Genomic DNA, 10,611 nt, shown 5'->3' on the forward strand with positions numbered 1-10,611 from the left:
TCTGAAAATGAACTTAACTGTCAAGTGAAACCTAAAAATCTATACTAAATAGGTGAGAAATTGGAAATTCACCTAAAGTGACCTAAGAATGTGTATTCTACACATCCTAACAAGTATAAAGTTGTTAAATGAAGCTAAGAAACATTTCAAATTAGATCAAATAGGTAAATCTCAAAGTTTGGCTAGTTGAAACCTAAAAAGGTGTACTAAATAGGTGAGAGATTGGGAATTCACCTAAAGTAACCTTAGAACGTGTATTCTACACATTCTAACAAGTTTAAAGTTGTTAAATGAAGCTAAGAAACATGTCAAATTAGATCAAATAGGTAAATCTCAAAGTTTGGCTACTTGAAACCTACAAAAGAGTACTAAATAGGTGAGAAATTGATAACTCACCTAAAGTAACCTTAGAATGTGTATTCGCAATAAGTGTGTTACTGCCCAGAAGAACAGAGCTTGTGAAAAGGGTGGGACCATGCATACCATTATATTGATCACGATTCATGAACATGTCATTCGCATGGTAAACCTTGATTACTTTTCTATCTTTTTCATATATAACTTATGTATTTTCTATTTTATATTCACTTCTAACTCCAAATTTTGTTACAGTCAAAAGCGTTGGGACGGGCGGTCCATGTTGATGAGGTTTTTACATAGACTCATGTTCAGAAGGGAACTAGTTAATTCGTTGACGAAAGGTCTCGGAAGACTCATGTAAGCAAGTTGTTATTACTAGTAATGTGTTTCCTTATGTTATTGTATCATTCACTAACATTGCTTTTAATGTTTGAATAGGAAGATTTTTCTATGAGACTTTCACAAGTTAGATCCGAACATGGATCAACTCCTACACTGGATAATGTGAATAATGAAGACGACGACATCCGTATGACACAATGTTGGGTCGATGTCGTTGGTGGGAAAAGAAATGGACGAGTGTACGGTGTAGGACAACTTGCTACAAACTACATAGCAGAAAGAGGAGGTACTCTAAAACACCAACTTTCTTCTTCCACCACCATTGCTGACGAGAACGTTGTCCGCCTCAAGCAGAAACTAGAGTAACGTGACTAGGAATACTCTGATTTAAGACACGAGTTTACAAACTTTAAACAATTGGTCATGAGATTGTTGCCTGAAGCTTCACAACTTAGTCTATCGTCCCTCTGAGCCAGCAACGACCCTCTCCATCACCCCATTCTAGAGCAGCCTGATACGACTGTCGCGGTCATACAAATTTGATGTGCAATTAAAAATGCAGTATAACTAGGAAGTGACACCTAGGTCGTCTCTCAAGGACCAATTTATGTGGTTCAGTCTTAGATTTTTGACACAAAGTGGGGGGGTTTATGGTGTTTTTGTGAATGCAATAAAATAAAATTGGAAATTAAATGAAAATACAAAAACATTGAAGTAAATTTTAATAACGGTCAAAACTAAATGGTAAAGGACAGTAAAATCACAAACAGAAAATTACGCAGTGTTGAAATTTACCCAAAAACATCAGTAAAAAATAAATCATAAAAACGACGATGAAAATAACATGAAAAATAAAACATGATGACAAAATTTAACTACATAAAAAATAGTAAACGGTCAAATAAAATAGACGGTAAAAACAAAAGTACCTTGAAAATCAAATTTATTTAACATTCAACATTAAATTAAAATTCCTGGACGGATAAAAAAATAAATGAACAAACTGACACAGTACAGAAATTAAATTCTACATTTTTTTCTGAAAATGAGCAAGGACCTAAAGCTACTGGAACTCTCCTGAGCTTTTTCTACTCTACTAGAATGGAGGTAGTGAGGAGAGGAAGACTCCCCCAAAAAACCGTGCCCTTGCTGGAAATCTCGGTCCTCTCTTTATACACACACAACACCACTTTTTCAATCCAAATAATGAGAGACATACTTGTCTCTGTGTGGCTTTCCCGTGAGTGTCTCCCAATACACTTTTTAAATTATTCTTCCATGAATAGCTTCTTTCATGGGCTAAAAATAATGTAGGTAGGCCCTCCATTCTCGGTGCATCTACTTCAAACTTCCCTGTTCCTATTCAGCGTTTCTACCTTCGCATGTTGCACACCATTCTGGCCGTGGACTCCATCTTCAAGCCAAGAATCAACTCTTCTCTTTCGTAAACATGCTTTCCTTCCCAACTGCTGCCACCATTCCAGCCCTTCTTCTTTGCTGGACTCCATATGAAGGTCTCTTCCCTACTGGACCGTGGGGATTGCTTTCCACACTGCTGGAACGTTAATTTTCTCTGCTGGATTGTGTCCATCTTCCTCCAAGCTGCTGGAATACCGTATGCTTTCCAATACTTGCTGGACCATGAGCTATTCAAGGGTGGCTGGACTGCTCCGTGAAGGCTGACCGTGATCTGCATCCAATATAAATCTCGCATGCTACACCTCCACGCTGCTGCTCGGTGGTGGCTGCTACCTTTCTTACGGTGCTAGCTCCTCATTCCCGTGAACTCTAAACCAGTTGTTGCACTCTCTTTTCATGGATGTGACAAAGCTGCATGCGGGGAGTGGCTGGTGTGCTTAAGGCCGTGTGGTGTATGAGTACCAAGAAGACCTCTGCAACTTGCCATGTCTTTGTCCAAGGGAAAAAAAATATTGAATATTCTACTTCCTTTCTAGTAAATGAGTGACTCTTTCTTATCTTTTCGGTAGCTATGCTGACTCCTCTTTCTTCAAATAATTGTAGATGTGCCAAAAGCCATGAGGGCCCTCTTGTTTCTTATACAAGCCAAAATACAATTTAAAATGAATGCATGTGGGCCGTGACACCACTTCATATTTCTATTGGATATAAGTGTTTCTTCAACAAAACCGTCAGCTTCATTAATGTGTGAAAGACGCCTTTATCCTTAGTGGCAGCTGTATGGGGCCGTGTGATGTGTTCCAAATAAGACTTTCATTGCAACAATTTGCACTTTCACGTGGACCCTTGCCAAATTTCTTTGCCCATTCCTTTTATTCCCATCTAGCACTCTCATTTTGGAAATCCTCCCATGGCCGTGATGTCTCAAGAAGTGTGGTCCCTTTATTCCATTAATTTCCATGCTATTCTTTTACATTGCCATGGATTTGATTTCAATGTGGTTATGCTTTTCAATTTGGATTTGGACCGTGCACATACACTCACATGCTCCTCTACGTGAATCTTTGCCAACCATTCATACAAATGTTTCTCAATAAAATCGTGATGGCCACAACTTTGGTCACATGTATCCTTTGCTTGATGCTTTGTCAAATTAAATTTGCCTTATACACTTCATCATTGAACTGCAATGTATTGGCTTATCAAAATGAATAGCCACTTTCTTCAAAAGCCGTGAGTTGCATGATTTCCAAACCAACCAATATTACTTCTTGAAATGAGCTACAAAATGTACCAATATTTCACTTCAACTTTTCCATTTCAACACACAAACTAAATCAATACAGCGTAGCTTCTTTTAACAGAGTGTGTAAATGAATATTCTTCTAAATGTCCTAAAATATTTTCAGAATTTTCCCTGCATTCAATAACGTAAATAATTATTCTCAGATAATTCAAATTAAGTAAAATAAGAATTTCTGATCAAAGTAAGTACATTCAGTAAAAACGGGGAAATACTGGACAATTAAGCACAATTCCCTAATTAAATCTAGCACAATAAACTAAGTGCAGTGAAGAAAATAATGATTCATCAAAATAGACCACACTTAGTCTTTTGCACTCCTGGGCAAAATTAAGACGCAAATCAGGGAATGGTTCAAATGACTTCAAAGGACTGACACAGACGCAACATACAGAAAATAAAGACTCACGAGAAAAATAAACCAAATTTACACAATTCTCAAGAATTCTAGACAGTTAAAAGAAGTAGAAATTATCCAACACAAATCAAATAAAACAGATACTTACAGAAATCATCCAAACAATTCAATACACAGCAAAATGATTAATCAGTTCAAGAGGTGATTTAAAAATAACAAAACCTCACAGATGCACTACATTGTTTCTCTCAAGTGTTTAAGGTAAATTAATGTCACTCAATGCACTCAAGAAAACAAACACAATTAGACTTGGCAAGCTTCTAATATCAACACTTAAAACATATGCATGTTCAGATCTAAAGGTCTTTCAGGGTTGTAATGGGGCCAAGGACAGGGGAGGATAAATTTGGATAAGTGGCTATAGCTCAGAAGAAATAGAGGTGCACTAGGGAAAAAAAATGTAAACACAGTGAAATCTCACCCAAACCTCTAATTCAATCCTCTTCTCGACTCCATTATTCACAAAATTATTTTTCAATTTTTTTCTCTTTTTCTCATCATTTTTTTTTATCCTGTCTTTTTTTATTTTTTATTTTTTTTATCACACAACAGGATATAAATTTTCATTTCAAAACATGATGAGGAACCAACTAGCCAATTCATCAGAATTCCCAAGGAGACCACACTTATTCACAAAATACTCTTATAGCTCCAGACCTTCCTAAGGTTAAGGTAATCATTTGTTTTTCACTTAGGATCAGTGTATGAGCTTTAAACAAAGAAATGAATACAATATAGGCTCAAAAGGGGTATCAAAGGATAATAACAAGGTAGGCTTATTTGGCTAAAGAGGCTCAAGAATAAAAATGCCTTTATCACGTCTGAACATGCATATAAATCAAGTATATCAAAAAGAATCAAGCCAAGGCATATGTGCAAGAAATCAAGAGTCATATCACACAAGAAAGAACATTAAGTGGCTCAAATCTCACACAGGGTATCCGTGTTATAATCAATTCAACCTCTTGAACACATAATCATCTTGCCAAGCAGAGAAAAGCAAGGATTTCAAACCATAAGTATTAAGTAAGTGAAGGAAAAATCTACAACTTAGAAATCATCCAGAAATCAAGTGAAAAATGTAAAATTTATTTCACACAAAACACACAAAAATAATCGTGAAACAGAAAAAATTTAACACTCAAAAACAAAAAATTTAACACACAAAATACATACTAACAGAAAAATCAGAATTTCTTCCCAGTAGACCACACTTAAATCACACAATGTCCTCAGTGTGTTACAATAATCAAATTATCAATTTCAGAGCAGTCAAATAATATAGACAAGTGCAATAAAAAGTAGGAAAAAGGGAAGAAATTTTCAGTAACATCCATCAGTAGATGTCTAAATCACCTAGCATCCATCAGTAGATGCTAAATTTTTTTTTTTTTTTTTTTTTAATTTTTATATTTTTTTTTTAATTTTTTTTTTTTTTTTTCAGAAAAAGGAGATGACCGGCACTGTGACAACAGTTTCGGTGGCAATGACCGAAACTGTTGCTACAGTGGAAAGCAATCTGGCTATAAATAGGCCATTATCGGCGTCTGAGCAGCATTTCCTGACCTAGCCTCTCTCTCTGCTCCTCTCTTCCCTCTCTTCTCTCAGCATCAGGATCAGCAAGGAGCTCTGCCCCCGTGTGTCTCCGAAGGCGTCTGAATCCTCCGACGAGCTTCTCTAAGCCTTTCTTCTCCGGGTAAGACCTCTTTCCTTCCTTCTTTTCCTTCATTATTCTTCTTCACATCCCTCTTGCGCTTTCTTTGCTTATGCTTCTCTTTTATGTATTATCAGCCTCTCTCCCTTTACTGCTTTCCTTTACAATTTTCTTTTCTGCATTACCTGCCCTCTCTCCCTGCCCCCTGTTATTGCTTTCCTGCCCTTACTATTATTTTTGCATTTTTTTTTTTTAGCTTTTCCAGTTTTCTGCTTATTATTACGCACACTAAAAACAACTAAAAAAAATCAAACTAAAATCAAAAAGAATGGACAAAACACTGGACCTAGATCCGTTAGGACCCTTTGCGAGGACCAGGACCTAAACATGGACAAAACAGATGGACCGAAAACTGGAAAATGGACAAACCTGAGACAAGACACAGAAACATCAAAGACTCAGAGGACAAAATAAATAAATCTAAAAGGAAACAAGATCAAATAAAGAAAACACAGAACTAATCTAAATTTTTTTTTTATGCTTTTTATTTTTCTGTTTGTTATTTTTTATTTTTTATGTTTTTATTCTTTTTATTTTTTGGTTTTTTTTTTTTTTTTATGTTTTAGAATATGATGAGCGAGATGGAAATCGAGAGATACACCAGTCAGCGGTGGCGTCCTACCGAAGATCAGGTCAAGATGATGACCAACATCTTCAACTATGGGGTTACCCATCCAAGCCGAGCGCAAGTCGTCGAGATCACGTCTCGACTGAGGACCTTCGGAGATGCCAGCGAATACAACGTGCACTGCTGGTTCAACAATCACGGCAATCGGGTCAGGCGCTGGCAAGCGGAGATAGACCCCACTGGCACTCAGTTTTCACAACTGCCGCTGTATATGTATGGTAAGAGCTCTCATCAGATCTCACTTTGATTGAATTTTTTTTTTTTTTTTATTATTAACAAGATTTTTTTTTTGTTGAAAGAAAATGGCTGGGTGGTAATGAGGGCACCGAGGCTGCTGCATCTGTTTCCCATTCCTATCATAATCGATCCAGAAACAGAGATTCCTCCGCCTCCGCTCGTGACTTTTCGTACCAGAGCTCCCTCAACAGAGCTCTCCCTTAGACCACCACAACCAGCTCGAGAATTCTTCCAGTTTTAATTTTTTTTTTTTTTTATTATGTGTTTTTATTTTATTTGGTCTGTAATATTAACGATCATTACTGATCGAACACCGAACATCTTTTATTATGTTTTTATGTATTTTTGTTATATTTGCTTTTTTTTTTTAATTAATAAATGCACTTAAATTATTATCTCAGCTCAAACTATATCTCACTGCCCTATTGCAACTTTACTCTCAGATTGATTTTTATTTTTTTATTTTTTATAACAAAAAACTAGATAAAAACAGAACACATATTAACGAAACAAAAGACCTAATACTTAATCAAAAAAAATCAAACCAAATAAAACACATAATTCAAAAATAGCAAACAAAACACATATTTACAAAACATACATTAACAAAATAACAACTTGAAACAAAACACAAAAACTCTCTTTTTTTTTTAAGATAATAATTCGTAAACTAAGAAATAAATACACATATCAGAATAAAGATATGATACGCTTAAAACAAAATATTTTATCACAAAGTTTTTTTTTTTTTTTTTTTTTTTTAATTTTTATGCCCACAAAAAAAATAAAATAAAATAAAATAAAATGAAATAAATGCAACCATCAAAACACACCAGAAAAGCTAAATAATATGTACATAATGAGGAGAAAGAGTGCTCCCTGGTCATGGTGGCAATTGCCAAACTTGGACAAGCAGGGAGATGTTCTTCGCCTCAGGATCCAGCAAAGAAAATTTGAGGAAGAACTGCTTCATCAGTATTTTTCTCGTAGCAATTTGTTTCAGCAGTATCTCTCCTTCCACTAGCATTTGTCGAGTGTGTGACACCAGAATAGATTTCTCTAGCTCGCTCAAAGAAGTAGCAGTATACTCTCCTTCATTAATTGTGCATTCCTTAATGTCAGCACCTGCATTCTCTTTTAACTCTGCATTCTTGTCATCAAACTCACATTTGATAGCATCAATCTCTAATTCATCAGCAGCATCCTCAGGGATATCAGTATCAGAATCCAGAATAGGCTCCTCAGGTTCTTCCTTTGCTACCTCAGTTGGACTTTCACCAGCCAGCTTGCAGAGCAACGTCCTCGCTTCTGTTGGGGTTATATCCATCAAACATCCACCAGAAGCTACATCCACAAGTATCCTTTCACTGTCCAGGAGCCCTTCATAAAAATAAATCAAGAGCAAATGCTCTGGAATTTGGTGGTTTGGACAAGTTGTGCAGAGTCTGTTAAACCTCTCCCAATAATCTGCTAGGCTTTCTTCTTGAAACTGCTCAATGGCAGTGATCTTCATCCTAATGCTGGTCACCTTTGCTGCTGGAAAGAACTTGTCGAAGAATTTTTGTTGTGTTTCCTGCCAATTATTAAAAGGATACTGGTATATGAACCAGTCTCTTGCTTCATCTTGCAGGGACATGGGAAACATTTTAATCAACACTGTCTCCTTGGAAACACCAGCAGGCCTCATAGATAAACACACCAAACTAAACTCCTTGAGGTGCCTGTATGGATCTTCATGTGCCAACCCAAGGAATTTGGGAAGACACTTGACTAGATCATACATCCAATCTTGAGAATCTGTCATTTTCTCTATTCTAGTTCAAAACCTATCTCAGACCTGGACTTTCACTTCAAGCAAGGATTATAAAAAATATACAGAAGCATAACATGGAGTAAAACTAATATTTTGAGTTTTTTTTTTATTAATTTTTTTTTTTAATTAACAGACATAATACAAAACACAACACAATAAAAATATAAAAGACAAAACATATATTACAACAAATATTAACACAGTAAAAATTTAAAACAAAAACCTGGACTGAAGTGACAACGCCGCCAAAATTTGCTGAAGGTGTCGTTGTCGCCTACAAAAATATACAAGACAAAACACACAAAACAAACATATTAACAGAACAAAACTTTACACAACAAGAATCTAAAACCAAACCGTCATTGGTCCCCGGCAACGGCGCCAAAAATTTGATACGACTGTCGCGGTCATACAAATTTGATGTGCAATTAAAAATGCAGTATAACTAGGAAGTGACACCTAGGTCGTCTCTCAAGGACCAATTTATGTGGTTCAGTCTTAGATTTTTGACACAAAGTGGGGGGGTTTATGGTGTTTTTGTGAATGCAATAAAATAAAATTGGAAATTAAATGAAAATACAAAAACATTGAAGTAAATTTTAATAACGGTCAAAACTAAATGGTAAAGGACAGTAAAATCACAAACAGAAAATTACGCAGTGTTGAAATTTACCCAAAAACATCAGTAAAAAATAAATCATAAAAACGACGATGAAAATAACATGAAAAATAAAACATGATGACAAAATTTAACTACATAAAAAATAGTAAACGGTCAAATAAAATAGACGGTAAAAACAAAAGTACCTTGAAAATCAAATTTATTTAACATTCAACATTAAATTAAAATTCCTGGACGGATAAAAAAATAAATGAACAAACTGACACAGTACAGAAATTAAATTCTACATTTTTTTCTGAAAATGAGCAAGGACCTAAAGCTACTGGAACTCTCCTGAGCTTTTTCTACTCTACTAGAATGGAGGTAGTGAGGAGAGGAAGACTCCCCCAAAAAACCGTGCCCTTGCTGGAAATCTCGGTCCTCTCTTTATACACACACAACACCACTTTTTCAATCCAAATAATGAGAGACATACTTGTCTCTGTGTGGCTTTCCCGTGAGTGTCTCCCAATACACTTTTTAAATTATTCTTCCATGAATAGCTTCTTTCATGGGCTAAAAATAATGTAGGTAGGCCCTCCATTCTCGGTGCATCTACTTCAAACTTCCCTGTTCCTATTCAGCGTTTCTACCTTCGCATGTTGCACACCATTCTGGCCGTGGACTCCATCTTCAAGCCAAGAATCAACTCTTCTCTTTCGTAAACATGCTTTCCTTCCCAACTGCTGCCACCATTCCAGCCCTTCTTCTTTGCTGGACTCCATATGAAGGTCTCTTCCCTACTGGACCGTGGGGATTGCTTTCCACACTGCTGGAACGTTAATTTTCTCTGCTGGATTGTGTCCATCTTCCTCCAAGCTGCTGGAATACCGTATGCTTTCCAATACTTGCTGGACCATGAGCTATTCAAGGGTGGCTGGACTGCTCCGTGAAGGCTGACCGTGATCTGCATCCAATATAAATCTCGCATGCTACACCTCCACGCTGCTGCTCGGTGGTGGCTGCTACCTTTCTTACGGTGCTAGCTCCTCATTCCCGTGAACTCTAAACCAGTTGTTGCACTCTCTTTTCATGGATGTGACAAAGCTGCATGCGGGGAGTGGCTGGTGTGCTTAAGGCCGTGTGGTGTATGAGTACCAAGAAGACCTCTGCAACTTGCCATGTCTTTGTCCAAGGGAAAAAAAATATTGAATATTCTACTTCCTTTCTAGTAAATGAGTGACTCTTTCTTATCTTTTCGGTAGCTATGCTGACTCCTCTTTCTTCAAATAATTGTAGATGTGCCAAAAGCCATGAGGGCCCTCTTGTTTCTTATACAAGCCAAAATACAATTTAAAATGAATGCATGTGGGCCGTGACACCACTTCATATTTCTATTGGATATAAGTGTTTCTTCAACAAAACCGTCAGCTTCATTAATGTGTGAAAGACGCCTTTATCCTTAGTGGCAGCTGTATGGGGCCGTGTGATGTGTTCCAAATAAGACTTTCATTGCAACAATTTGCACTTTCACGTGGACCCTTGCCAAATTTCTTTGCCCATTCCTTTTATTCCCATCTAGCACTCTCATTTTGGAAATCCTCCCATGGCCGTGATGTCTCAAGAAGTGTGGTCCCTTTATTCCATTAATTTCCATGCTATTCTTTTACATTGCCATGGATTTGATTTCAATGTGGTTATGCTTTTCAATTTGGATTTGGACCGTGCACATACACTCACATGCTCCTCTACGTGAATCTTTGCCAACCATTCATA

Source organism: Vigna angularis, chromosome 6 (assembly GCF_016808095.1).
Source record: "Vigna angularis cultivar LongXiaoDou No.4 chromosome 6, ASM1680809v1, whole genome shotgun sequence".
NCBI lineage: Eukaryota > Viridiplantae > Streptophyta > Magnoliopsida > Fabales > Fabaceae > Vigna > Vigna angularis.